This window comes from Rhinoderma darwinii, assembly GCF_050947455.1.
Source record: "Rhinoderma darwinii isolate aRhiDar2 chromosome 5 unlocalized genomic scaffold, aRhiDar2.hap1 SUPER_5_unloc_24, whole genome shotgun sequence".
Lineage (NCBI taxonomy): Eukaryota > Metazoa > Chordata > Amphibia > Anura > Rhinodermatidae > Rhinoderma > Rhinoderma darwinii.
This window is the reverse complement of record NW_027461781.1, coordinates 248566-274402: the sequence shown is the minus strand read 5'-3', so window position 1 is coordinate 274402 and position 25837 is coordinate 248566. Positions and strand designations below refer to the sequence as shown.

At 47.7% G+C, this 25837-nt stretch overlaps 16 non-coding genes and 1 pseudogene across 16 annotated transcripts; all 17 read left to right on the top strand.

The window, feature by feature from the left end:
* The first annotated feature begins 1253 nt into the window (after positions 1-1253).
* LOC142687701 (U2 spliceosomal RNA) lies at positions 1254-1444 on the top strand. The gene has a single exon (XR_012856901.1). It is a non-coding gene; the product is annotated as a U2 spliceosomal RNA (small nuclear RNA).
* Positions 1445-2728: 1284 nt separating this feature from the next.
* On the top strand, positions 2729-2919 carry LOC142687700 (U2 spliceosomal RNA). The gene has a single exon (XR_012856900.1). It is a non-coding gene; the product is annotated as a U2 spliceosomal RNA (small nuclear RNA).
* A 1272-nt stretch (positions 2920-4191) lies between these two features.
* LOC142687698 (U2 spliceosomal RNA) lies at positions 4192-4382 on the top strand. The gene has a single exon (XR_012856899.1). It is a non-coding gene; the product is annotated as a U2 spliceosomal RNA (small nuclear RNA).
* A 1296-nt stretch (positions 4383-5678) lies between these two features.
* LOC142687697 (U2 spliceosomal RNA) lies at positions 5679-5869 on the top strand. Its single transcript, XR_012856898.1, has one exon. It is a non-coding gene; the product is annotated as a U2 spliceosomal RNA (small nuclear RNA).
* A 1288-nt stretch (positions 5870-7157) lies between these two features.
* On the top strand, positions 7158-7348 carry LOC142687695 (U2 spliceosomal RNA). The gene has a single exon (XR_012856896.1). It is a non-coding gene; the product is annotated as a U2 spliceosomal RNA (small nuclear RNA).
* Positions 7349-8636: 1288 nt separating this feature from the next.
* On the top strand, positions 8637-8826 carry LOC142688040 (U2 spliceosomal RNA). Its single transcript, XR_012857209.1, has one exon. It is a non-coding gene; the product is annotated as a U2 spliceosomal RNA (small nuclear RNA).
* Positions 8827-10107: 1281 nt separating this feature from the next.
* Positions 10108-10298, top strand: LOC142687694 (U2 spliceosomal RNA). The gene has a single exon (XR_012856895.1). It is a non-coding gene; the product is annotated as a U2 spliceosomal RNA (small nuclear RNA).
* A 1266-nt stretch (positions 10299-11564) lies between these two features.
* LOC142687693 (U2 spliceosomal RNA) lies at positions 11565-11755 on the top strand. Its single transcript, XR_012856894.1, has one exon. It is a non-coding gene; the product is annotated as a U2 spliceosomal RNA (small nuclear RNA).
* A 1296-nt stretch (positions 11756-13051) lies between these two features.
* LOC142687692 (U2 spliceosomal RNA) lies at positions 13052-13242 on the top strand. The gene has a single exon (XR_012856893.1). It is a non-coding gene; the product is annotated as a U2 spliceosomal RNA (small nuclear RNA).
* A 1292-nt stretch (positions 13243-14534) lies between these two features.
* LOC142687691 (U2 spliceosomal RNA) lies at positions 14535-14725 on the top strand. The gene has a single exon (XR_012856892.1). It is a non-coding gene; the product is annotated as a U2 spliceosomal RNA (small nuclear RNA).
* A 1280-nt stretch (positions 14726-16005) lies between these two features.
* LOC142688047 (U2 spliceosomal RNA) lies at positions 16006-16222 on the top strand (annotated as a pseudogene).
* Positions 16223-17526: 1304 nt separating this feature from the next.
* On the top strand, positions 17527-17717 carry LOC142687690 (U2 spliceosomal RNA). Its single transcript, XR_012856891.1, has one exon. It is a non-coding gene; the product is annotated as a U2 spliceosomal RNA (small nuclear RNA).
* Positions 17718-19013: 1296 nt separating this feature from the next.
* Positions 19014-19204, top strand: LOC142687689 (U2 spliceosomal RNA). Its single transcript, XR_012856890.1, has one exon. It is a non-coding gene; the product is annotated as a U2 spliceosomal RNA (small nuclear RNA).
* A 1297-nt stretch (positions 19205-20501) lies between these two features.
* On the top strand, positions 20502-20692 carry LOC142687687 (U2 spliceosomal RNA). Its single transcript, XR_012856889.1, has one exon. It is a non-coding gene; the product is annotated as a U2 spliceosomal RNA (small nuclear RNA).
* Positions 20693-21988: 1296 nt separating this feature from the next.
* LOC142687686 (U2 spliceosomal RNA) lies at positions 21989-22179 on the top strand. Its single transcript, XR_012856888.1, has one exon. It is a non-coding gene; the product is annotated as a U2 spliceosomal RNA (small nuclear RNA).
* Positions 22180-23479: 1300 nt separating this feature from the next.
* On the top strand, positions 23480-23670 carry LOC142688033 (U2 spliceosomal RNA). The gene has a single exon (XR_012857202.1). It is a non-coding gene; the product is annotated as a U2 spliceosomal RNA (small nuclear RNA).
* Positions 23671-24958: 1288 nt separating this feature from the next.
* On the top strand, positions 24959-25149 carry LOC142687685 (U2 spliceosomal RNA). Its single transcript, XR_012856887.1, has one exon. It is a non-coding gene; the product is annotated as a U2 spliceosomal RNA (small nuclear RNA).
* Positions 25150-25837: the final 688 nt, after the last annotated feature.

Here is a 25837-nt window from a genome sequence, read left to right as displayed (position 1 = left end):
CTTTGCTATTGTTTCTGTCTTTCTGAAGGGATCTCCCCTTTTAATCCCATTATTTCAACACCTGTTGGACAATGCATGAGTGATAATGAGCTCATTGATTAAATGCAATTAATGAATAGATTGCCACCTCTTGTTGTGTGTCGTCTGTGTTTCTGTGTTTCCGGCATTTCACATTGGAACACCTCATTCACCTTCCTTGTCTTCTCTCCGCCCTCCCTTTTAGGTAAGTTAAAGAGCTGCACCTGAGCCAGCCACTGATTGATTGATTGATTGATTGATTGATTGATTGATTGATTGATTGATTGATTGATTGATGCAGCACAACAGTCAAATAGTGGAGTGGAGTAGGGGAACAGCAAACAGCCAATAAAGCAGCCCGCCCGCTCGCCTGCCCGCCACAATGGACCTACCTGTGTACACTAGATGGATGTGATGGAATGTACTGTCGTCCCTACATTTCAAGAAGAAGTAAGAATTGCAGTTGCAACAAAGCCTTGCTTGCCTACAAAGAGAGCAGCAATTTGGATTTGTTACTATGTTACCTAGAAGAATAACAAACTGTGCAAGGATGGAGGTTGTAGGAGCAAGGAGAAGTTGTCTGTAAAGTTGGTGGATGCCTATTTTCCATTTTGCAGTCCCTTGTCTCCCTCTTGTGGCCTCCTGGAGGCAACTAGCTGTGCAAAAAAAAGACAGCCTGGCGGCCGGCTGTTGCAGTGTTGCCCTCTCAGGCAACACTGAGTGACTGACTGAGCCTCACCGTCTTATATAAAGTTCAGACGGAACTTTGCACGTGTCATAGTGGAGCCCTCAGGATTCCAGAGCCAGCTTTCTGACATCATAATGGGGCCTCAGAGATAAAAGCCTGGGCCCAGGCAGTGTTGGTCAGTGCTGCTCAGCAGGCAGCACTGGACTGGACTGGATTACAGCTGATACAAGGTGTGAAGGAACAAGGGGTGGCTGTGGGCATGCACTTGCTGCCGCTGCCAGTGTTTATCTGCATGGCAGCAGGGCATTTGGGCGTTGCCAGGAAGGCGTTTTTATGTAGATTCCTCCTCTTTCAGCACTGCATTGTGGTGCAAGCAAAAGAAGCAAATCCTGTCTGGCTTCCTCTCCGGCCTTTATTCACCTCCCGTGTAGCTGTGAGTGTGTGAGCCTGCAGGGCCCCATGGAATTGCCTAGAAGTAGGCTGAATCGCTGCAAGGGCTGAACAGCAGTATCGGGCAGGCTCGGGCAACGCGCGGCCCGTTCGGGTTATCGCTTCTCGGCCTTTTGGCTAAGATCAAGTGTAGTATCTGTTCTTATCAGTTTAATATCTGATACGTCCCCTATCTGGGGACCATATATTAAATGGATTTTTAGAACAGGGAGATGGAAATAGAGCTTGCTCTGTCCACTCCACGCATTGACCTGGTATTGCAGTATTTCCAGGACCGGTGCACCCTTTCCTTATGTGTTGACTAAAAGCAGATTCCAAAAGTGTTTTTTGTCTTTGCTATTGTTTCTGTCTTTCTGAAGGGATCTCCCCTTTTAATCCCATTATTTCAACACCTGTTGGACAATGCATGAGTGATAATGAGCTCATTGATTAAATGCAATTAATGAATAGATTGCCACCTCTTGTTGTGTGTCGTCTGTGTTTCTGTGTTTCCGGCATTTCACATTGGAACACCTCATTCACCTTCCTTGTCTTCTCTCCGCCCTCCCTTTTAGGTAAGTTAAAGAGCTGCACCTGAGCCAGCCACTGATTGATTGATTGATTGATTGATTGATTGATTGATTGATTGATTGATGCAGCACAACAGTCAAATAGTGGAGTGGAGTAGGGGAACAGCAAACAGCCAATAAAGCAGCCCGCCCGCTCGCCTGCCCGCCACAATGGACCTACCTGTGTACACTAGATGGATGTGATGGAATGTACTGTCGTCCCTACATTTCAAGAAGAAGTAAGAATTGCAGTTGCAACAAAGCCTTGCTTGCCTACAAAGAGAGCAGCAATTTGGATTTGTTACTATGTTACCTAGAAGAATAACAAACTGTGCAAGGATGGAGGTTGTAGGAGCAAGGAGAAGTTGTCTGTAAAGTTGGTGGATGCCTATTTTCCATTTTGCAGTCCCTTGTCTCCCTCTTGTGGCCTCCTGGAGGCAACTAGCTGTGCAAAAAAAAGACAGCCTGGCGGCCGGCTGTTGCAGTGTTGCCCTCTCAGGCAACACTGAGTGACTGACTGAGCCTCACCGTCTTATATAAAGTTCAGACGGAACTTTGCACGTGTCATAGTGGAGCCCTCAGGATTCCAGAGCCAGCTTTCTGACATCATAATGGGGCCTCAGAGATAAAAGCCTGGGCCCAGGCAGTGTTGGTCAGTGCTGCTCAGCAGGCAGCACTGGACTGGACTGGATTACAGCTGATACAAGGTGTGAAGGAACAAGGGGTGGCTGTGGGCATGCACTTGCTGCCGCTGCCAGTGTTTATCTGCATGGCAGCAGGGCATTTGGGCGTTGCCAGGAAGGCGTTTTTATCTAGATTCCTCCTCTTTCAGCACTGCATTGTGGTGCAAGCAAAAGAAGCAAATCCTGTCTGGCTTCCTCTCCGGCCTTTATTCACCTCCCGTGTAGCTGTGAGTGTGTGAGCCTGCAGGGCCCCATGGAATTGCCTAGAAGTAGGCTGAATCGCTGCAAGGGCTGAACAGCAGTATCGGGCAGGCTCGGGCAACGCGCGGCCCGTTCGGGTTATCGCTTCTCGGCCTTTTGGCTAAGATCAAGTGTAGTATCTGTTCTTATCAGTTTAATATCTGATACGTCCCCTATCTGGGGACCATATATTAAATGGATTTTTAGAACAGGGAGATGGAAATAGAGCTTGCTCTGTCCACTCCACGCATTGACCTGGTATTGCAGTATTTCCAGGACCGGTGCACCCTTTCCTTATGTGTTGACTAAAAGCAGATTCCAAAAGTGTTTTTTGTCTTTGCTATTGTTTCTGTCTTTCTGAAGGGATCTCCCCTTTTAATCCCATTATTTCAACACCTGTTGGACAATGCATGAGTGATAATGAGCTCATTGATTAAATGCAATTAATGAATAGATTGCCACCTCTTGTTGTGTGTCGTCTGTGTTTCTGTGTTTCCGGCATTTCACATTGGAACACCTCATTCACCTTCCTTGTCTTCTCTCCGCCCTCCCTTTTAGGTAAGTTAAAGAGCTGCACCTGAGCCAGCCACTGATTGATTGATTGATTGATTGATTGATTGATTGATGCAGCACAACAGTCAAATAGTGGAGTGGAGTAGGGGAACAGCAAACAGCCAATAAAGCAGCCCGCCCGCTCGCCTGCCCGCCACAATGGACCTACCTGTGTACACTAGATGGATGTGATGGAATGTACTGTCGTCCCTACATTTCAAGAAGAAGTAAGAATTGCAGTTGCAACAAAGCCTTGCTTGCCTACAAAGAGAGCAGCAATTTGGATTTGTTACTATGTTACCTAGAAGAATAACAAACTGTGCAAGGATGGAGGTTGTAGGAGCAAGGAGAAGTTGTCTGTAAAGTTGGTGGATGCCTATTTTCCATTTTGCAGTCCCTTGTCTCCCTCTTGTGGCCTCCTGGAGGCAACTAGCTGTGCAAAAAAAAGACAGCCTGGCGGCCGGCTGTTGCAGTGTTGCCCTCTCAGGCAACACTGAGTGACTGACTGAGCCTCACCGTCTTATATAAAGTTCAGACGGAACTTTGCACGTGTCATAGTGGAGCCCTCAGGATTCCAGAGCCAGCTTTCTGACATCATAATGGGGCCTCAGAGATAAAAGCCTGGGCCCAGGCAGTGTTGGTCAGTGCTGCTCAGCAGGCAGCACTGGACTGGACTGGATTACAGCTGATACAAGGTGTGAAGGAACAAGGGGTGGCTGTGGGCATGCACTTGCTGCCGCTGCCAGTGTTTATCTGCATGGCAGCAGGGCATTTGGGCGTTGCCAGGAAGGCGTTTTTATGTAGATTCCTCCTCTTTCAGCACTGCATTGTGGTGCAAGCAAAAGAAGCAAATCCTGTCTGGCTTCCTCTCCGGCCTTTATTCACCTCCCGTGTAGCTGTGAGTGTGTGAGCCTGCAGGGCCCCATGGAATTGCCTAGAAGTAGGCTGAATCGCTGCAAGGGCTGAACAGCAGTATCGGGCAGGCTCGGGCAACGCGCGGCCCGTTCGGGTTATCGCTTCTCGGCCTTTTGGCTAAGATCAAGTGTAGTATCTGTTCTTATCAGTTTAATATCTGATACGTCCCCTATCTGGGGACCATATATTAAATGGATTTTTAGAACAGGGAGATGGAAATAGAGCTTGCTCTGTCCACTCCACGCATTGACCTGGTATTGCAGTATTTCCAGGACCGGTGCACCCTTTCCTTATGTGTTGACTAAAAGCAGATTCCAAAAGTGTTTTTTGTCTTTGCTATTGTTTCTGTCTTTCTGAAGGGATCTCCCCTTTTAATCCCATTATTTCAACACCTGTTGGACAATGCATGAGTGATAATGAGCTCATTGATTAAATGCAATTAATGAATAGATTGCCACCTCTTGTTGTGTGTCGTCTGTGTTTCTGTGTTTCCGGCATTTCACATTGGAACACCTCATTCACCTTCCTTGTCTTCTCTCCGCCCTCCCTTTTAGGTAAGTTAAAGAGCTGCACCTGAGCCAGCCACTGATTGATTGATTGATTGATTGATTGATTGATTGATTGATTGATTGATTGATTGATTGATGCAGCACAACAGTCAAATAGTGGAGTGGAGTAGGGGAACAGCAAACAGCCAATAAAGCAGCCCGCCCGCTCGCCTGCCCGCCACAATGGACCTACCTGTGTACACTAGATGGATGTGATGGAATGTACTGTCGTCCCTACATTTCAAGAAGAAGTAAGAATTGCAGTTGCAACAAAGCCTTGCTTGCCTACAAAGAGAGCAGCAATTTGGATTTGTTACTATGTTACCTAGAAGAATAACAAACTGTGCAAGGATGGAGGTTGTAGGAGCAAGGAGAAGTTGTCTGTAAAGTTGGTGGATGCCTATTTTCCATTTTGCAGTCCCTTGTCTCCCTCTTGTGGCCTCCTGGAGGCAACTAGCTGTGCAAAAAAAAGACAGCCTGGCGGCCGGCTGTTGCAGTGTTGCCCTCTCAGGCAACACTGAGTGACTGACTGAGCCTCACCGTCTTATATAAAGTTCAGACGGAACTTTGCACGTGTCATAGTGGAGCCCTCAGGATTCCAGAGCCAGCTTTCTGACATCATAATGGGGCCTCAGAGATAAAAGCCTGGGCCCAGGCAGTGTTGGTCAGTGCTGCTCAGCAGGCAGCACTGGACTGGACTGGATTACAGCTGATACAAGGTGTGAAGGAACAAGGGGTGGCTGTGGGCATGCACTTGCTGCCGCTGCCAGTGTTTATCTGCATGGCAGCAGGGCATTTGGGCGTTGCCAGGAAGGCGTTTTTATGTAGATTCCTCCTCTTTCAGCACTGCATTGTGGTGCAAGCAAAAGAAGCAAATCCTGTCTGGCTTCCTCTCCGGCCTTTATTCACCTCCCGTGTAGCTGTGAGTGTGTGAGCCTGCAGGGCCCCATGGAATTGCCTAGAAGTAGGCTGAATCGCTGCAAGGGCTGAACAGCAGTATCGGGCAGGCTCGGGCAACGCGCGGCCCGTTCGGGTTATCGCTTCTCGGCCTTTTGGCTAAGATCAAGTGTAGTATCTGTTCTTATCAGTTTAATATCTGATACGTCCCCTATCTGGGGACCATATATTAAATGGATTTTTAGAACAGGGAGATGGAAATAGAGCTTGCTCTGTCCACTCCACGCATTGACCTGGTATTGCAGTATTTCCAGGACCGGTGCACCCTTTCCTTATGTGTTGACTAAAAGCAGATTCCAAAAGTGTTTTTTGTCTTTGCTATTGTTTCTGTCTTTCTGAAGGGATCTCCCCTTTTAATCCCATTATTTCAACACCTGTTGGACAATGCATGAGTGATAATGAGCTCATTGATTAAATGCAATTAATGAATAGATTGCCACCTCTTGTTGTGTGTCGTCTGTGTTTCTGTGTTTCCGGCATTTCACATTGGAACACCTCATTCACCTTCCTTGTCTTCTCTCCGCCCTCCCTTTTAGGTAAGTTAAAGAGCTGCACCTGAGCCAGCCACTGATTGATTGATTGATTGATTGATTGATTGATTGATTGATTGATTGATTGATGCAGCACAACAGTCAAATAGTGGAGTGGAGTAGGGGAACAGCAAACAGCCAATAAAGCAGCCCGCCCGCTCGCCTGCCCGCCACAATGGACCTACCTGTGTACACTAGATGGATGTGATGGAATGTACTGTCGTCCCTACATTTCAAGAAGAAGTAAGAATTGCAGTTGCAACAAAGCCTTGCTTGCCTACAAAGAGAGCAGCAATTTGGATTTGTTACTATGTTACCTAGAAGAATAACAAACTGTGCAAGGATGGAGGTTGTAGGAGCAAGGAGAAGTTGTCTGTAAAGTTGGTGGATGCCTATTTTCCATTTTGCAGTCCCTTGTCTCCCTCTTGTGGCCTCCTGGAGGCAACTAGCTGTGCAAAAAAAAGACAGCCTGGCGGCCGGCTGTTGCAGTGTTGCCCTCTCAGGCAACACTGAGTGACTGACTGAGCCTCACCGTCTTATATAAAGTTCAGACGGAACTTTGCACGTGTCATAGTGGAGCCCTCAGGATTCCAGAGCCAGCTTTCTGACATCATAATGGGGCCTCAGAGATAAAAGCCTGGGCCCAGGCAGTGTTGGTCAGTGCTGCTCAGCAGGCAGCACTGGACTGGACTGGATTACAGCTGATACAAGGTGTGAAGGAACAAGGGGTGGCTGTGGGCATGCACTTGCTGCCGCTGCCAGTGTTTATCTGCATGGCAGCAGGGCATTTGGGCGTTGCCAGGAAGGCGTTTTTATGTAGATTCCTCCTCTTTCAGCACTGCATTGTGGTGCAAGCAAAAGAAGCAAATCCTGTCTGGCTTCCTCTCCGGCCTTTATTCACCTCCCGTGTAGCTGTGAGTGTGTGAGCCTGCAGGGCCCCATGGAATTGCCTAGAAGTAGGCTGAATCGCTGCAAGGGCTGAACAGCAGTATCGGGCAGGCTCTGGCAACGCGCGGCCCGTTCGGGTTATCGCTTCTCGGCCTTTTGGCTAAGATCAAGTGTAGTATCTGTTCTTATCAGTTTAATATCTGATACGTCCCCTATCTGGGGACCATATATTAAATGGATTTTTAGAACAGGGAGATGGAAATAGAGCTTGCTCTGTCCACTCCACGCATTGACCTGGTATTGCAGTATTTCCAGGACCGGTGCACCCTTTCCTTATGTGTTGACTAAAAGCAGATTCCAAAAGTGTTTTTTGTCTTTGCTATTGTTTCTGTCTTTCTGAAGGGATCTCCCCTTTTAATCCCATTATTTCAACACCTGTTGGACAATGCATGAGTGATAATGAGCTCATTGATTAAATGCAATTAATGAATAGATTGCCACCTCTTGTTGTGTGTCGTCTGTGTTTCTGTGTTTCCGGCATTTCACATTGGAACACCTCATTCACCTTCCTTGTCTTCTCTCCGCCCTCCCTTTTAGGTAAGTTAAAGAGCTGCACCTGAGCCAGCCACTGATTGATTGATTGATTGATTGATTGATTGATTGATTGATTGATTGATTGATGCAGCACAACAGTCAAATAGTGGAGTGGAGTAGGGGAACAGCAAACAGCCAATAAAGCAGCCCGCCCGCTCGCCTGCCCGCCACAATGGACCTACCTGTGTACACTAGATGGATGTGATGGAATGTACTGTCGTCCCTACATTTCAAGAAGAAGTAAGAATTGCAGTTGCAACAAAGCCTTGCTTGCCTACAAAGAGAGCAGCAATTTGGATTTGTTACTATGTTACCTAGAAGAATAACAAACTGTGCAAGGATGGAGGTTGTAGGAGCAAGGAGAAGTTGTCTGTAAAGTTGGTGGATGCCTATTTTCCATTTTGCAGTCCCTTGTCTCCCTCTTGTGGCCTCCTGGAGGCAACTAGCTGTGCAAAAAAAAGACAGCCTGGCGGCCGGCTGTTGCAGTGTTGCCCTCTCAGGCAACACTGAGTGACTGACTGAGCCTCACCGTCTTATATAAAGTTCAGACGGAACTTTGCACGTGTCATAGTGGAGCCCTCAGGATTCCAGAGCCAGCTTTCTGACATCATAATGGGGCCTCAGAGATAAAAGCCTGGGCCCAGGCAGTGTTGGTCAGTGCTGCTCAGCAGGCAGCACTGGACTGGACTGGATTACAGCTGATACAAGGTGTGAAGGAACAAGGGGTGGCTGTGGGCATGCACTTGCTGCCGCTGCCAGTGTTTATCTGCATGGCAGCAGGGCATTTGGGCGTTGCCAGGAAGGCGTTTTTATGTAGATTCCTCCTCTTTCAGCACTGCATTGTGGTGCAAGCAAAAGAAGCAAGTCCTGTCTGGCTTCCTCTCCGGCCTTTATTCACCTCCCGTGTAGCTGTGAGTGTGTGAGCCTGCAGGGCCCCATGGAATTGCCTAGAAGTAGGCTGAATCGCTGCAAGGGCTGAACAGCAGTATCGGGCAGGCTCGGGCAACGCGCGGCCCGTTCGGGTTATCGCTTCTCGGCCTTTTGGCTAAGATCAAGTGTAGTATCTGTTCTTATCAGTTTAATATCTGATACGTCCCCTATCTGGGACCATATATTAAATGGATTTTTAGAACAGGGAGATGGAAATAGAGCTTGCTCTGTCCACTCCACGCATTGACCTGGTATTGCAGTATTTCCAGGACCGGTGCACCCTTTCCTTATGTGTTGACTAAAAGCAGATTCCAAAAGTGTTTTTTGTCTTTGCTATTGTTTCTGTCTTTCTGAAGGATCTCCCCTTTTAAATCCCATTATTTCAACACCTGTTGGACAATGCATGAGTGATAATGAGCTCATTGATTAAATGCAATTAATGAATAGATTGCCACCTCTTGTTGTGTGTCGTCTGTGTTTCTGTGTTTCCGGCATTTCACATTGGAACACCTCATTCAACCTTCCTTGTCTTCTCTCCTCCCTCCCTTTTAGGTAAGTTAAGAGCTGCACCTGAGCCAGCCACTGATTGATTGATTGATTGATTGATTGATTGATTGATTGATTGATGCAGCACAACAGTCAAATAGTGGAGTGGAGTAGGGGAACAGCAAACAGCCAATAAAGCAGCCCGCCCGCTTCGCCTGCCCGCCACAAATGGACCTACCTGTGTACACTAGATGGATGTGATGGAATGTACTGTCGTCCCTACATTTCAAGAAGAAGTAAGAATTGCAGTTGCAACAAGCCTTGCTTGCCTACAAAGAGAGCAGCAATTTGGATTTGTTACTATGTTACCTAGAAGAATAACAAACTGTGCAAGGATGGAGGTTGAAGGAGCAAGGAGAAGTTGTCTGTAAAGTTGGTGGATGCCTATTTTCCATTTTGCAGTCCCTTGTCTCCCTCTTGTGGCCTCCTGGAGGCAACTAGCTGTGCAAAAAAAAGACAGCCTGGCGGCCGGCTGTTGCAGTGTTGCCCTCTCAGGCAACACTGAGTGACTGACTGAGCCTCACCGTCTTATATAAAGTTCAGACGGAACTTTGCACGTGTCATAGTGGAGCCCTCAGGATTCCAGAGCCAGCTTTCTGACATCATAATGGGGCCTCAGAGATAAAAGCCTGGGCCCAGGCAGTGTTGGTCAGTGCTGCTCAGCAGGCAGCACTGGACTGGACTGGATTACAGCTGATACAAGGTGTGAAGGAACAAGGGGTGGCTGTGGGCATGCACTTGCTGCCGCTGCCAGTGTTTATCTGCATGGCAGCAGGGCATTTGGGCGTTGCCAGGAAGGCGTTTTTATGTAGATTCCTCCTCTTTCAGCACTGCATTGTGGTGCAAGCAAAAGAAGCAAATCCTGTCTGGCTTCCTCTCCGGCCTTTATTCACCTCCCGTGTAGCTGTGAGTGTGTGAGCCTGCAGGGCCCCATGGAATTGCCTAGAAGTAGGCTGAATCGCTGCAAGGGCTGAACAGCAGTATCGGGCAGGCTCGGGCAACGCGCGGCCCGTTCGGGTTATCGCTTCTCGGCCTTTTGGCTAAGATCAAGTGTAGTATCTGTTCTTATCAGTTTAATATCTGATACGTCCCCTATCTGGGGACCATATATTAAATGGATTTTTAGAACAGGGAGATGGAAATAGAGCTTGCTCTGTCCACTCCACGCATTGACCTGGTATTGCAGTATTTCCAGGACCGGTGCACCCTTTCCTTATGTGTTGACTAAAAGCAGATTCCAAAAGTGTTTTTTGTCTTTGCTATTGTTTCTGTCTTTCTGAAGGGATCTCCCCTTTTAATCCCATTATTTCAACACCTGTTGGACAATGCATGAGTGATAATGAGCTCATTGATTAAATGCAATTAATGAATAGATTGCCACCTCTGTTGTGTGTCGTCTGTGTTTCTGTGTTTCCGGCATTTCACATTGGAAACCTCATTCACCTTCCTTGTCTTCTCCTCCGCCCTCCCTTTTAGGTAAGTTAAAGAGCTGCACCTGAGCCAGCCACTGATTGATTGATTGATTGATTGATTGATTGATTGATGCAGCACAACAGTCAAATAGTGGAGTGGAGTAGGGGAACAGCAAACAGCCAATAAAGCAGCCCGCCCGCTCGCCTGCCCGCCACAATGGACCTACCTGTGTACACTAGATGGATGTGATGGAATGTACTGTCGTCCCTACATTTCAAGAAGAAGTAAGAATTGCAGTTGCAACAAGCCTTGCTTGGCTACAAAGAGAGCAGCAATTTGGATTTGTTACTATGTTACCTAGAAGAATAACAAACTGTGCAAGGATGGAGGTTGTAGGAGCAAGGAGAAGTTGTCTGTAAAGTTGGTGGATGCCTATTTTCCATTTTGCAGTCCCTTGTCTCCCTCTTGTGGCCTCCTGGAGGCAACTAGCTGTGCAAAAAAAAGACAGCCTGGCGGCCGGCTGTTGCAGTGTTGCCCTCTCAGGCAACACTGAGTGACTGACTGAGCCTCACCGTCTTATATAAAGTTCAGACGGAACTTTGCACGTGTCTTAGTGAGCCCTCAGGATTCCAGAGCCAGCTTTCTGACATCATAATGGGGCCTCAGAGATAAAGCCTGGGCCCAGGCAGTGTTGGTCAGTGCTGCTCAGCAGGCAGCACTGGACTGGACTGGATTACAGCTGATACAAGGTGTGAAGGAACAAGGGGTGGCTGTGGGCATGCACTTGCTGCCGCTGCCAGTGTTTATCTGCATGGCAGCAGGGCATTTGGGCGTTGCCAGGAAGGCGTTTTATGTAGATTCCTCCTCTTTCAGCACTGCATTGTGGTGCAAGCAAAGAAGCAAATCCTGTCTGGCTTCCTCTCCGGCCTTTATTCACCTCCCGTGTAGCTGTGAGTGTGTGAGCCTGCAGGGCCCCATGGAATTGCCTAGAAGTAGGCTGAATCGCTGCAAGGGCTGAACAGCAGTATCGGGCAGGCTCGGGCAACGCGCGGCCCGTTCGGGTTATCGCTTCTCGGCCTTTTGGCTAAGATCAAGTGTAGTATCTGTTCTTATCAGTTTAATATCTGATACGTCCCCTATCTGGGGACCATATATTAAATGGATTTTTAGAACAGGGAGATGGAAATAGAGCTTGCTCTGTCCACTCCACGCATTGACCTGGTATTGCAGTATTTCCAGGACCGGTGCACCCTTTCCTTATGTGTTGACTAAAAGCAGATTCCAAAAGTGTTTTTTGTCTTTGCTATTGTTTCTGTCTTTCTGAAGGGATCTCCCCTTTTAATCCCATTATTTCAACACCTGTTGGACAATGCATGAGTGATAATGAGCTCATTGATTAAATGCAATTAATGAATAGATTGCCACCTCTTGTTGTGTGTCGTCTGTGTTTCTGTGTTTCCGGCATTTCACATTGGAACACCTCATTCACCTTCCTTGTCTTCTCTCCGCCCTCCCTTTTAGGTAAGTTAAAGAGCTGCACCTGAGCCAGCCACTGATTGATTGATTGATTGATTGATTGATTGATTGATTGATTGATTGATTGATTGATTGATGCAGCACAACAGTCAAATAGTGGAGTGGAGTAGGGGAACAGCAAACAGCCAATAAAGCAGCCCGCCCGCTCGCCTGCCCGCCACAATGGACCTACCTGTGTACACTAGATGGATGTGATGGAATGTACTGTCGTCCCTACATTTCAAGAAGAAGTAAGAATTGCAGTTGCAACAAAGCCTTGCTTGCCTACAAAGAGAGCAGCAATTTGGATTTGTTACTATGTTACCTAGAAGAATAACAAACTGTGCAAGGATGGAGGTTGTAGGAGCAAGGAGAAGTTGTCTGTAAAGTTGGTGGATGCCTATTTTCCATTTTGCAGTCCCTTGTCTCCCTCTTGTGGCCTCCTGGAGGCAACTAGCTGTGCAAAAAAAAGACAGCCTGGCGGCCGGCTGTTGCAGTGTTGCCCTCTCAGGCAACACTGAGTGACTGACTGAGCCTCACCGTCTTATATAAAGTTCAGACGGAACTTTGCACGTGTCATAGTGGAGCCCTCAGGATTCCAGAGCCAGCTTTCTGACATCATAATGGGGCCTCAGAGATAAAAGCCTGGGCCCAGGCAGTGTTGGTCAGTGCTGCTCAGCAGGCAGCACTGGACTGGACTGGATTACAGCTGATACAAGGTGTGAAGGAACAAGGGGTGGCTGTGGGCATGCACTTGCTGCCGCTGCCAGTGTTTATCTGCATGGCAGCAGGGCATTTGGGCGTTGCCAGGAAGGCGTTTTTATGTAGATTCCTCCTCTTTCAGCACTGCATTGTGGTGCAAGCAAAAGAAGCAAATCCTGTCTGGCTTCCTCTCCGGCCTTTATTCACCTCCCGTGTAGCTGTGAGTGTGTGAGCCTGCAGGGCCCCATGGAATTGCCTAGAAGTAGGCTGAATCGCTGCAAGGGCTGAACAGCAGTATCGGGCAGGCTCGGGCAACGCGCGGCCCGTTCGGGTTATCGCTTCTCGGCCTTTTGGCTAAGATCAAGTGTAGTATCTGTTCTTATCAGTTTAATATCTGATACGTCCCCTATCTGGGGACCATATATTAAATGGATTTTTAGAACAGGGAGATGGAAATAGAGCTTGCTCTGTCCACTCCACGCATTGACCTGGTATTGCAGTATTTCCAGGACCGGTGCACCCTTTCCTTATGTGTTGACTAAAAGCAGATTCCAAAAGTGTTTTTTGTCTTTGCTATTGTTTCTGTCTTTCTGAAGGGATCTCCCCTTTTAATCCCATTATTTCAACACCTGTTGGACAATGCATGAGTGATAATGAGCTCATTGATTAAATGCAATTAATGAATAGATTGCCACCTCTTGTTGTGTGTCGTCTGTGTTTCTGTGTTTCCGGCATTTCACATTGGAACACCTCATTCACCTTCCTTGTCTTCTCTCCGCCCTCCCTTTTAGGTAAGTTAAAGAGCTGCACCTGAGCCAGCCACTGATTGATTGATTGATTGATTGATTGATTGATTGATTGATTGATTGATTGATTGATGCAGCACAACAGTCAAATAGTGGAGTGGAGTAGGGGAACAGCAAACAGCCAATAAAGCAGCCCGCCCGCTCGCCTGCCCGCCACAATGGACCTACCTGTGTACACTAGATGGATGTGATGGAATGTACTGTCGTCCCTACACTTCAAGAAGAAGTAAGAATTGCAGTTGCAACAAAGCCTTGCTTGCCTACAAAGAGAGCAGCAATTTGGATTTGTTACTATGTTACCTAGAAGAATAACAAACTGTGCAAGGATGGAGGTTGTAGGAGCAAGGAGAAGTTGTCTGTAAAGTTGGTGGATGCCTATTTTCCATTTTGCAGTCCCTTGTCTCCCTCTTGTGGCCTCCTGGAGGCAACTAGCTGTGCAAAAAAAAGACAGCCTGGCGGCCGGCTGTTGCAGTGTTGCCCTCTCAGGCAACACTGAGTGACTGACTGAGCCTCACCGTCTTATATAAAGTTCAGACGGAACTTTGCACGTGTCATAGTGGAGCCCTCAGGATTCCAGAGCCAGCTTTCTGACATCATAATGGGGCCTCAGAGATAAAAGCCTGGGCCCAGGCAGTGTTGGTCAGTGCTGCTCAGCAGGCAGCACTGGACTGGACTGGATTACAGCTGATACAAGGTGTGAAGGAACAAGGGGTGGCTGTGGGCATGCACTTGCTGCCGCTGCCAGTGTTTATCTGCATGGCAGCAGGGCATTTGGGCGTTGCCAGGAAGGCGTTTTTATGTAGATTCCTCCTCTTTCAGCACTGCATTGTGGTGCAAGCAAAAGAAGCAAATCCTGTCTGGCTTCCTCTCCGGCCTTTATTCACCTCCCGTGTAGCTGTGAGTGTGTGAGCCTGCAGGGCCCCATGGAATTGCCTAGAAGTAGGCTGAATCGCTGCAAGGGCTGAACAGCAGTATCGGGCAGGCTCGGGCAACGCGCGGCCCGTTCGGGTTATCGCTTCTCGGCCTTTTGGCTAAGATCAAGTGTAGTATCTGTTCTTATCAGTTTAATATCTGATACGTCCCCTATCTGGGGACCATATATTAAATGGATTTTTAGAACAGGGAGATGGAAATAGAGCTTGCTCTGTCCACTCCACGCATTGACCTGGTATTGCAGTATTTCCAGGACCGGTGCACCCTTTCCTTATGTGTTGACTAAAAGCAGATTCCAAAAGTGTTTTTTGTCTTTGCTATTGTTTCTGTCTTTCTGAAGGGATCTCCCCTTTTAATCCCATTATTTCAACACCTGTTGGACAATGCATGAGTGATAATGAGCTCATTGATTAAATGCAATTAATGAATAGATTGCCACCTCTTGTTGTGTGTCGTCTGTGTTTCTGTGTTTCCGGCATTTCACATTGGAACACCTCATTCACCTTCCTTGTCTTCTCTCCGCCCTCCCTTTTAGGTAAGTTAAAGAGCTGCACCTGAGCCAGCCACTGATTGATTGATTGATTGATTGATTGATTGATTGATTGATTGATGCAGCACAACAGTCAAATAGTGGAGTGGAGTAGGGGAACAGCAAACAGCCAATAAAGCAGCCCGCCCGCTCGCCTGCCCGCCACAATGGACCTACCTGTGTACACTAGATGGATGTGATGGAATGTACTGTCGTCCCTACATTTCAAGAAGAAGTAAGAATTGCAGTTGCAACAAAGCCTTGCTTGCCTACAAAGAGAGCAGCAATTTGGATTTGTTACTATGTTACCTAGAAGAATAACAAACTGTGCAAGGATGGAGGTTGTAGGAGCAAGGAGAAGTTGTCTGTAAAGTTGGTGGATGCCTATTTTCCATTTTGCAGTCCCTTGTCTCCCTCTTGTGGCCTCCTGGAGGCAACTAGCTGTGCAAAAAAAAGACAGCCTGGCGGCCGGCTGTTGCAGTGTTGCCCTCTCAGGCAACACTGAGTGACTGACTGAGCCTCACCGTCTTATATAAAGTTCAGACGGAACTTTGCACGTGTCATAGTGGAGCCCTCAGGATTCCAGAGCCAGCTTTCTCACATCATAATGGGGCCTCAGAGATAAAAGCCTGGGCCCAGGCAGTGTTGGTCAGTGCTGCTCAGCAGGCAGCACTGGACTGGACTGGATTACAGCTGATACAAGGTGTGAAGGAACAAGGGGTGGCTGTGGGCATGCACTTGCTGCCGCTGCCAGTGTTTATCTGCATGGCAGCAGGGCATTTGGGCGTTGCCAGGAAGGCGTTTTTATGTAGATTCCTCCTCTTTCAGCACTGCATTGTGGTGCAAGCAAAAGAAGCAAATCCTGTCTGGCTTCCTCTCCGGCCTTTATTCACCTCCCGTGTAGCTGTGAGTGTGTGAGCCTGCAGGGCCCCATGGAATTGCCTAGAAGTAGGCTGAATCGCTGCAAGGGCTGAACAGCAGTATCGGGCAGGCTCGGGCAACGCGCGGCCCGTTCGGGTTATCGCTTCTCGGCCTTTTGGCTAAGATCAAGTGTAGTATCTGTTCTTATCAGTTTAATATCTGATACGTCCCCTATCTGGGGACCATATATTAAATGGATTTTTAGAACAGGGAGATGGAAATAGAGCTTGCTCTGTCCACTCGGAAATAGAGCTTGCTCTGTCCACTCCACGCATTGACCTGGTATTGCAGTATTTCCAGGACCGGTGCACCCTTTCCTTATGTGTTGACTAAAAGCAGATTCCAAAAGTGTTTTTTGTCTTTGCTATTGTTTCTGTCTTTCTGAAGGGATCTCCCCTTTTAATCCCATTATTTCAACACCTGTTGGACAATGCATGAGTGATAATGAGCTCATTGATTAAATGCAATTAATGAATAGATTGCCACCTCTTGTTGTGTGTCGTCTGTGTTTCTGTGTTTCCGGCATTTCACATTGGAACACCTCATTCACCTTCCTTGTCTTCTCTCCGCCCTCCCTTTTAGGTAAGTTAAAGAGCTGCACCTGAGCCAGCCACTGATTGATTGATTGATTGATTGATTGATTGATTGATTGATTGATTGATTGATTGATTGATTGATTGATGCAGCACAACAGTCAAATAGTGGAGTGGAGTAGGGGAACAGCAAACAGCCAATAAAGCAGCCCGCCCGCTCGCCTGCCCGCCACAATGGACCTACCTGTGTACACTAGATGGATGTGATGGAATGTACTGTCGTCCCTACATTTCAAGAAGAAGTAAGAATTGCAGTTGCAACAAAGCCTTGCTTGCCTACAAAGAGAGCAGCAATTTGGATTTGTTACTATGTTACCTAGAAGAATAACAAACTGTGCAAGGATGGAGGTTGTAGGAGCAAGGAGAAGTTGTCTGTAAAGTTGGTGGATGCCTATTTTCCATTTTGCAGTCCCTTGTCTCCCTCTTGTGGCCTCCTGGAGGCAACTAGCTGTGCAAAAAAAAGACAGCCTGGCGGCCGGCTGTTGCAGTGTTGCCCTCTCAGGCAACACTGAGTGACTGACTGAGCCTCACCGTCTTATATAAAGTTCAGACGGAACTTTGCACGTGTCATAGTGGAGCCCTCAGGATTCCAGAGCCAGCTTTCTGACATCATAATGGGGCCTCAGAGATAAAAGCCTGGGCCCAGGCAGTGTTGGTCAGTGCTGCTCAGCAGGCAGCACTGGACTGGACTGGATTACAGCTGATACAAGGTGTGAAGGAACAAGGGGTGGCTGTGGGCATGCACTTGCTGCCGCTGCCAGTGTTTATCTGCATGGCAGCAGGGCATTTGGGCGTTGCCAGGAAGGCGTTTTTATGTAGATTCCTCCTCTTTCAGCACTGCATTGTGGTGCAAGCAAAAGAAGCAAATCCTGTCTGGCTTCCTCTCCGGCCTTTATTCACCTCCCGTGTAGCTGTGAGTGTGTGAGCCTGCAGGGCCCCATGGAATTGCCTAGAAGTAGGCTGAATCGCTGCAAGGGCTGAACAGCAGTATCGGGCAGGCTCGGGCAACGCGCGGCCCGTTCGGGTTATCGCTTCTCGGCCTTTTGGCTAAGATCAAGTGTAGTATCTGTTCTTATCAGTTTAATATCTGATACGTCCCCTATCTGGGGACCATATATTAAATGGATTTTTAGAACAGGGAGATGGAAATAGAGCTTGCTCTGTCCACTCCACGCATTGACCTGGTATTGCAGTATTTCCAGGACCGGTGCACCCTTTCCTTATGTGTTGACTAAAAGCAGATTCCAAAAGTGTTTTTTGTCTTTGCTATTGTTTCTGTCTTTCTGAAGGGATCTCCCCTTTTAATCCCATTATTTCAACACCTGTTGGACAATGCATGAGTGATAATGAGCTCATTGATTAAATGCAATTAATGAATAGATTGCCACCTCTTGTTGTGTGTCGTCTGTGTTTCTGTGTTTCCGGCATTTCACATTGGAACACCTCATTCACCTTCCTTGTCTTCTCTCCGCCCTCCCTTTTAGGTAAGTTAAAGAGCTGCACCTGAGCCAGCCACTGATTGATTGATTGATTGATTGATTGATTGATTGATTGATTGATTGATTGATTGATTGATGCAGCACAACAGTCAAATAGTGGAGTGGAGTAGGGGAACAGCAAACAGCCAATAAAGCAGCCCGCCCGCTCGCCTGCCCGCCACAATGGACCTACCTGTGTACACTAGATGGATGTGATGGAATGTACTGTCGTCCCTACATTTCAAGAAGAAGTAAGAATTGCAGTTGCAACAAAGCCTTGCTTGCCTACAAAGAGAGCAGCAATTTGGATTTGTTACTATGTTACCTAGAAGAATAACAAACTGTGCAAGGATGGAGGTTGTAGGAGCAAGGAGAAGTTGTCTGTAAAGTTGGTGGATGCCTATTTTCCATTTTGCAGTCCCTTGTCTCCCTCTTGTGGCCTCCTGGAGGCAACTAGCTGTGCAAAAAAAAGACAGCCTGGCGGCCGGCTGTTGCAGTGTTGCCCTCTCAGGCAACACTGAGTGACTGACTGAGCCTCACCGTCTTATATAAAGTTCAGACGGAACTTTGCACGTGTCATAGTGGAGCCCTCAGGATTCCAGAGCCAGCTTTCTGACATCATAATGGGGCCTCAGAGATAAAAGCCTGGGCCCAGGCAGTGTTGGTCAGTGCTGCTCAGCAGGCAGCACTGGACTGGACTGGATTACAGCTGATACAAGGTGTGAAGGAACAAGGGGTGGCTGTGGGCATGCACTTGCTGCCGCTGCCAGTGTTTATCTGCATGGCAGCAGGGCATTTGGGCGTTGCCAGGAAGGCGTTTTTATGTAGATTCCTCCTCTTTCAGCACTGCATTGTGGTGCAAGCAAAAGAAGCAAATCCTGTCTGGCTTCCTCTCCGGCCTTTATTCACCTCCCGTGTAGCTGTGAGTGTGTGAGCCTGCAGGGCCCCATGGAATTGCCTAGAAGTAGGCTGAATCGCTGCAAGGGCTGAACAGCAGTATCGGGCAGGCTCGGGCAACGCGCGGCCCGTTCGGGTTATCGCTTCTCGGCCTTTTGGCTAAGATCAAGTGTAGTATCTGTTCTTATCAGTTTAATATCTGATACGTCCCCTATCTGGGGACCATATATTAAATGGATTTTTAGAACAGGGAGATGGAAATAGAGCTTGCTCTGTCCACTCCACGCATTGACCTGGTATTGCAGTATTTCCAGGACCGGTGCACCCTTTCCTTATGTGTTGACTAAAAGCAGATTCCAAAAGTGTTTTTTGTCTTTGCTATTGTTTCTGTCTTTCTGAAGGGATCTCCCCTTTTAATCCCATTATTTCAACACCTGTTGGACAATGCATGAGTGATAATGAGCTCATTGATTAAATGCAATTAATGAATAGATTGCCACCTCTTGTTGTGTGTCGTCTGTGTTTCTGTGTTTCCGGCATTTCACATTGGAACACCTCATTCACCTTCCTTGTCTTCTCTCCGCCCTCCCTTTTAGGTAAGTTAAAGAGCTGCACCTGAGCCAGCCACTTGATTGATTGATTGATTGATTGATTGATTGATTGATTGATTGATTGATTGATTGATTGATGCAGCACAACAGTCAAATAGTGGAGTGGAGTAGGGGAACAGCAAACAGCCAATAAAGCAGCCCGCCCGCTCGCCTGCCCGCCACAATGGACCTACCTGTGTACACTAGATGGATGTGATGGAATGTACTGTCGTCCCTACATTTCAAGAAGAAGTAAGAATTGCAGTTGCAACAAAGCCTTGCTTGCCTACAAAGAGAGCAGCAATTTGGATTTGTTACTATGTTACCTAGAAGAATAACAAACTGTGCAAGGATGGAGGTTGTAGGAGCAAGGAGAAGTTGTCTGTAAAGTTGGTGGATGCCTATTTTCCATTTTGCAGTCCCTTGTCTCCCTCTTGTGGCCTCCTGGAGGCAACTAGCTGTGCAAAAAAAAGACAGCCTGGCGGCCGGCTGTTGCAGTGTTGCCCTCTCAGGCAACACTGAGTGACTGACTGAGCCTCACCGTCTTATATAAAGTTCAGACGGAACTTTGCACGTGTCATAGTGGAGCCCTCAGGATTCCAGAGCCAGCTTTCTGACATCATAATGGGGCCTCAGAGATAAAAGCCTGGGCCCAGGCAGTGTTGGTCAGTGCTGCTCAGCAGGCAGCACTGGACTGGACTGGATTACAGCTGATACAAGGTGTGAAGGAACAAGGGGTGGCTGTGGGCATGCACTTGCTGCCGCTGCCAGTGTTTATCTGCATGGCAGCAGGGCATTTGGGCGTTGCCAGGAAGGCGTTTTTATGTAGATTCCTCCTCTTTCAGCACTGCATTGTGGTGCAAGCAAAAGAAGCAAATCCTGTCTGGCTTCCTCTCCGGCCTTTATTCACCTCCCGTGTAGCTGTGAGTGTGTGAGCCTGCAGGGCCCCATGGAATTGCCTAGAAGTAGGCTGAATCGCTGCAAGGGCTGAACAGCAGTATCGGGCAGGCTCGGGCAACGCGCGGCCCGTTCGGGTTATCGCTTCTCGGCCTTTTGGCTAAGATCAAGTGTAGTATCTGTTCTTATCAGTTTAATATCTGATACGTCCCCTATCTGGGGACCATATATTAAATGGATTTTTAGAACAGGGAGATGGAAATAGAGCTTGCTCTGTCCACTCCACGCATTGACCTGGTATTGCAGTATTTCCAGGACCGGTGCACCCTTTCCTTATGTGTTGACTAAAAGCAGATGCCAAAAGTGTTTTTTGTCTTTGCTATTGTTTCTGTCTTTCTGAAGGGATCTCCCCTTTTAATCCCATTATTTCAACACCTGTTGGACAATGCATGAGTGATAATGAGCTCATTGATTAAATGCAATTAATGAATAGATTGCCACCTCTTGTTGTGTGTCGTCTGTGTTTCTGTGTTTCCGGCATTTCACATTGGAACACCTCATTCACCTTCCTTGTCTTCTCTCCGCCCTCCCTTTTAGGTAAGTTAAAGAGCTGCACCTGAGCCAGCCACTGATTGATTGATTGATTGATTGATTGATTGATTGATTGATTGATTGATTGATTGATTGATGCAGCACAACAGTCAAATAGTGGAGTGGAGTAGGGGAACAGCAAACAGCCAATAAAGCAGCCCGCCCGCTCGCCTGCCCGCCACAATGGACCTACCTGTGTACACTAGATGGATGTGATGGAATGTACTGTCGTCCCTACATTTCAAGAAGAAGTAAGAATTGCAGTTGCAACAAAGCCTTGCTTGCCTACAAAGAGAGCAGCAATTTGGATTTGTTACTATGTTACCTAGAAGAATAACAAACTGTGCAAGGATGGAGGTTGTAGGAGCAAGGAGAAGTTGTCTGTAAAGTTGGTGGATGCCTATTTTCCATTTTGCAGTCCCTTGTCTCCCTCTTGTGGCCTCCTGGAGGCAACTAGCTGTGCAAAAAAAAGACAGCCTGGCGGCCGGCTGTTGCAGTGTTGCCCTCTCAGGCAACACTGAGTGACTGACTGAGCCTCACCGTCTTATATAAAGTTCAGACGGAACTTTGCACGTGTCATAGTGGAGCCCTCAGGATTCCAGAGCCAGCTTTCTGACATCATAATGGGGCCTCAGAGATAAAAGCCTGGGCCCAGGCAGTGTTGGTCAGTGCTGCTCAGCAGGCAGCACTGGACTGGACTGGATTACAGCTGATACAAGGTGTGAAGGAACAAGGGGTGGCTGTGGGCATGCACTTGCTGCCGCTGCCAGTGTTTATCTGCATGGCAGCAGGGCATTTGGGCGTTGCCAGGAAGGCGTTTTTATGTAGATTCCTCCTCTTTCAGCACTGCATTGTGGTGCAAGCAAAAGAAGCAAATCCTGTCTGGCTTCCTCTCCGGCCTTTATTCACCTCCCGTGTAGCTGTGAGTGTGTGAGCCTGCAGGGCCCCATGGAATTGCCTAGAAGTAGGCTGAATCGCTGCAAGGGCTGAACAGCAGTATCGGGCAGGCTCGGGCAACGCGCGGCCCGTTCGGGTTATCGCTTCTCGGCCTTTTGGCTAAGATCAAGTGTAGTATCTGTTCTTATCAGTTTAATATCTGATACGTCCCCTATCTGGGGACCATATATTAAATGGATTTTTAGAACAGGGAGATGGAAATAGAGCTTGCTCTGTCCACTCCACGCATTGACCTGGTATTGCAGTATTTCCAGGACCGGTGCACCCTTTCCTTATGTGTTGACTAAAAGCAGATTCCAAAAGTGTTTTTTGTCTTTGCTATTGTTTCTGTCTTTCTGAAGGGATCTCCCCTTTTAATCCCATTATTTCAACACCTGTTGGACAATGCATGAGTGATAATGAGCTCATTGATTAAATGCAATTAATGAATAGATTGCCACCTCTTGTTGTGTGTCGTCTGTGTTTCTGTGTTTCCGGCATTTCACATTGGAACACCTCATTCACCTTCCTTGTCTTCTCTCCGCCCTCCCTTTTAGGTAAGTTAAAGAGCTGCACCTGAGCCAGCCACTGATTGATTGATTGATTGATTGATTGATTGATTGATTGATTGATTGATTGATTGATTGATTGATGCAGCACAACAGTCAAATAGTGGAGTGGAGTAGGGGAACAGCAAACAGCCAATAAAGCAGCCCGCCCGCTCGCCTGCCCGCCACAATGGACCTACCTGTGTACACTAGATGGATGTGATGGAATGTACTGTCGTCCCTACATTTCAAGAAGAAGTAAGAATTGCAGTTGCAACAAAGCCTTGCTTGCCTACAAAGAGAGCAGCAATTTGGATTTGTTACTATGTTACCTAGAAGAATAACAAACTGTGCAAGGATGGAGGTTGTAGGAGCAAGGAGAAGTTGTCTGTAAAGTTGGTGGATGCCTATTTTCCATTTTGCAGTCCCTTGTCTCCCTCTTGTGGCCTCCTGGAGGCAACTAGCTGTGCAAAAAAAAGACAGCCTGGCGGCCGGCTGTTGCAGTGTTGCCCTCTCAGGCAACACTGAGTGACTGACTGAGCCTCACCGTCTTATATAAAGTTCAGACGGAACTTTGCACGTGTCATAGTGGAGCCCTCAGGATTCCAGAGCCAGCTTTCTGACATCATAATGGGGCCTCAGAGATAAAAGCCTGGGCCCAGGCAGTGTTGGTCAGTGCTGCTCAGCAGGCAGCACTGGACTGGACTGGATTACAGCTGATACAAGGTGTGAAGGAACAAGGGGTGGCTGTGGGCATGCACTTGCTGCCGCTGCCAGTGTTTATCTGCATGGCAGCAGGGCATTTGGGCGTTGCCAGGAAGGCGTTTTTATGTAGATTCCTCCTCTTTCAGCACTGCATTGTGGTGCAAGCAAAAGAAGCAAATCCTGTCTGGCTTCCTCTCCGGCCTTTATTCACCTCCCGTGTAGCTGTGAGTGTGTGAGCCTGCAGGGCCCCATGGAATTGCCTAGAAGTAGGCTGAATCGCTGCAAGGGCTGAACAGCAGTATCGGGCAGGCTCGGGCAACGCGCGGCCCGTTCGGGTTATCGCTTCTCGGCCTTTTGGCTAAGATCAAGTGTAGTATCTGTTCTTATCAGTTTAATATCTGATACGTCCCCTATCTGGGGACCATATATTAAATGGATTTTTAGAACAGGCAGATGGAAATAGAGCTTGCTCTGTCCACTCCACGCATTGACCTGGTATTGCAGTATTTCCAGGACCGGTGCACCCTTTCCTTATGTGTTGACTAAAAGCAGATTCCAAAAGTGTTTTTTGTCTTTGCTATTGTTTCTGTCTTTCTGAAGGGATCTCCCCTTTTAATCCCATTATTTCAACACCTGTTGGACAATGCATGAGTGATAATGAGCTCATTGATTAAATGCAATTAATGAATAGATTGCCACCTCTTGTTGTGTGTCGTCTGTGTTTCTGTGTTTCCGGCATTTCACATTGGAACACCTCATTCACCTTCCTTGTCTTCTCTCCGCCCTCCCTTTTAGGTAAGTTAAAGAGCTGCACCTGAGCCAGCCACTGATTGATTGATTGATTGATTGATTGATTGATTGATTGATTGATTGATTGATGCAGCACAACAGTCAAATAGTGGAGTGGAGTAGGGGAACAGCAAACAGCCAATAAAGCAGCCCGCCCGCTCGCCTGCCCGCCACAATGGACCTACCTGTGTACACTAGATGGATGTGATGGAATGTACTGTCGTCCCTACATTTCAAGAAGAAGTAAGAATTGCAGTTGCAACAAAGCCTTGCTTGCCTACAAAGAGAGCAGCAATTTGGATTTGTTACTATGTTACCTAGAAGAATAACAAACTGTGCAAGGATGGAGGTTGTAGGAGCAAGGAGAAGTTGTCTGTAAAGTTGGTGGATGCCTATTTTCCATTTTGCAGTCCCTTGTCTCCCTCTTGTGGCCTCCTGGAGGCAACTAGCTGTGCAAAAAAAAGACAGCCTGGCGGCCGGCTGTTGCAGTGTTGCCCTCTCAGGCAACACTGAGTGACTGACTGAGCCTCACCGTCTTATATAAAGTTCAGACGGAACTTTGCACGTGTCATAGTGGAGCCCTCAGGATTCCAGAGCCAGCTTTCTGACATCATAATGGGGCCTCAGAGATAAAAGCCTGGGCCCAGGCAGTGTTGGTCAGTGCTGCTCAGCAGGCAGCACTGGACTGGACTGGATTACAGCTGATACAAGGTGTGAAGGAACAAGGGGTGGCTGTGGGCATGCACTTGCTGCCGCTGCCAGTGTTTATCTGCATGGCAGCAGGGCATTTGGGCGTTGCCAGGAAGGCGTTTTTATGTAGATTCCTCCTCTTTCAGCACTGCATTGTGGTGCAAGCAAAAGAAGCAAATCCTGTCTGGCTTCCTCTCCGGCCTTTATTCACCTCCCGTGTAGCTGTGAGTGTGTGAGCCTGCAGGGCCCCATGGAATTGCCTAGAAGTAGGCTGAATCGCTGCAAGGGCTGAACAGCAGTATCGGGCAGGCTCGGGCAACGCGCGGCCCGTTCGGGTTATCGCTTCTCGGCCTTTTGGCTAAGATCAAGTGTAGTATCTGTTCTTATCAGTTTAATATCTGATACGTCCCCTATCTGGGGACCATATATTAAATGGATTTTTAGAACAGGGAGATGGAAATAGAGCTTGCTCTGTCCACTCCACGCATTGACCTGGTATTGCAGTATTTCCAGGACCGGTGCACCCTTTCCTTATGTGTTGACTAAAAGCAGATTCCAAAAGTGTTTTTTGTCTTTGCTATTGTTTCTGTCTTTCTGAAGGGATCTCCCCTTTTAATCCCATTATTTCAACACCTGTTGGACAATGCATGAGTGATAATGAGCTCATTGATTAAATGCAATTAATGAATAGATTGCCACCTCTTGTTGTGTGTCGTCTGTGTTTCTGTGTTTCCGGCATTTCACATTGGAACACCTCATTCACCTTCCTTGTCTTCTCTCCGCCCTCCCTTTTAGGTAAGTTAAAGAGCTGCACCTGAGCCAGCCACTGATTGATTGATTGATTGATTGATTGATTGATTGATTGATTGATTGATTGATTGATTGATGCAGCACAACAGTCAAATAGTGGAGTGGAGTAGGGGAACAGCAAACAGCCAATAAAGCAGCCCGCCCGCTCGCCTGCCCGCCACAATGGACCTACCTGTGTACACTAGATGGATGTGATGGAATGTACTGTCGTCCCTACATTTCAAGAAGAAGTAAGAATTGCAGTTGCAACAAAGCCTTGCTTGCCTACAAAGAGAGCAGCAATTTGGATTTGTTACTATGTTACCTAGAAGAATAACAAACTGTGCAAGGATGGAGGTTGTAGGAGCAAGGAGAAGTTGTCTGTAAAGTTGGTGGATGCCTATTTTCCATTTTGCAGTCCCTTGTCT